Consider the following 1525-nt stretch of genomic DNA (forward strand, 5'->3'; position numbering starts at 1 on the left):
ACATTGCCGCTTTAAATGGGCGGAGCCACGATTTGGACACGTCATGATGCTGACGTCAGCGTGTTCTGTGCGCTATCGCGCATGCGCAGTGCGGTCGGCCGACGTTCGCACATGCTCATCGGGGTCTTCGGCCTCATCGTCCACCCAGCCGTGGCGCGCATGCGCAGTGCGGTCGGCCGACGTTCGCACATGCTCATCGGGGTCTTCGGCCTCGTCGTCCACCCAGCCGTGGCGCGCATGCGCAGTGCGGTCGGCCGACGTTCGCACATGCGCATCGGGGTCTTCGGCCTCGTCGTCCACCCGGCCGTGGCGCGCATACGTAGGGACCCGGGAAAAGTGCGCGAAACAGCCACTCTCCTCGATGCTCAGGCCTTGCATTTTTTTGACCCATTCTGCCACGTGGGAGGCCAGTTTTGCAGTTTCTGCCGCCCTGATGCGGGAGTAACGATTCCTGGCATGCTCATGGACAACGCACGTTTCGATGGCGACGGAGAGGGTCAACTGTTTGATTTTGAGGAGCTGCTCCCGCAGGGAGTCGGACTGGACCCCGGAGACGATCTGATCCCGGATCATGGAATCAGCCGTCGAGTCATAATTACGTGACTGCGCCAGGATGCGGAGATGGGTCAGGAAGGACTGAAAAGGTTCATCCTTTACCCTGAAGCCTCCGTTGGAAGACGTACCGTTCAAAGCTCTCATTCACCTCAATGTCGCAGTGGCTGTCGAACTTCAGCAGAACCGTCTTGAACTTGTCTTCGCCATCGGCAAATGTGAGCCAGTTATAGATGTGGATGGCGTGATCCCCCGCAGTCGACAGGAACGGCGCGATCTTTCGGGCATCCGACGCTGCCTCGAGGTCGGAGGCCTCGATATACAGGAGGAACTTCCGTTTGAAGACTTTCCAGTTGGCGGCGAGGTTGCCGGAGATCCGGAGTTGCGGAGGAGGCTGGATCTTTTCCATGCCGCTGGATGGCTGCTCGCTGGTCGTTGAAGAGTCACTCGAGGTAGGTGCGTTAGAATTAATAGCTCCCTGGTACCATGTCAGGGGCGTAAGGAATTAAGGGGTAATTTAGCGTTGGGAATCCGCCTACCCTGCACATCTTTGGGTTGTGGGGGCGAAACCCACGCAGACACGGGGAGAATGTGCAAACTCCACACGGACAGTGACCCAGAGCCGGGATCGAACCTGGGACCTCAGCACCGTGGGGCCGCAGTGCTAACCACTGCGCCACCATGCTGCCCTCCCCATATTACTACGCCTTTGGGGACAGAATGATTTGTTCTGGGATTGACTGGAGGATTAAATTGGGTATTTCTCAATCCAAACTTTATTCGTAGTACGATGTTAAACCTTTGAACTGCGCACCCCAAAACGTACGGCTCACAATTGCCCCGGATACATTACTGCTCAATTTTCCGTGAAACAAGAAGAAAAGGGCGGCAGGGTGGCGCAGTGGGTTAGCCCTGCAGCCTCACGGCGCCGAGGTCCCAGGTTCGATCCCGGCTCGGGGTCCGTGTGGAGTTT

This window comes from Scyliorhinus canicula, chromosome 30, assembly GCF_902713615.1.
Source record: "Scyliorhinus canicula chromosome 30, sScyCan1.1, whole genome shotgun sequence".
In the NCBI taxonomy this organism is placed as follows: domain Eukaryota; kingdom Metazoa; phylum Chordata; class Chondrichthyes; order Carcharhiniformes; family Scyliorhinidae; genus Scyliorhinus; species Scyliorhinus canicula.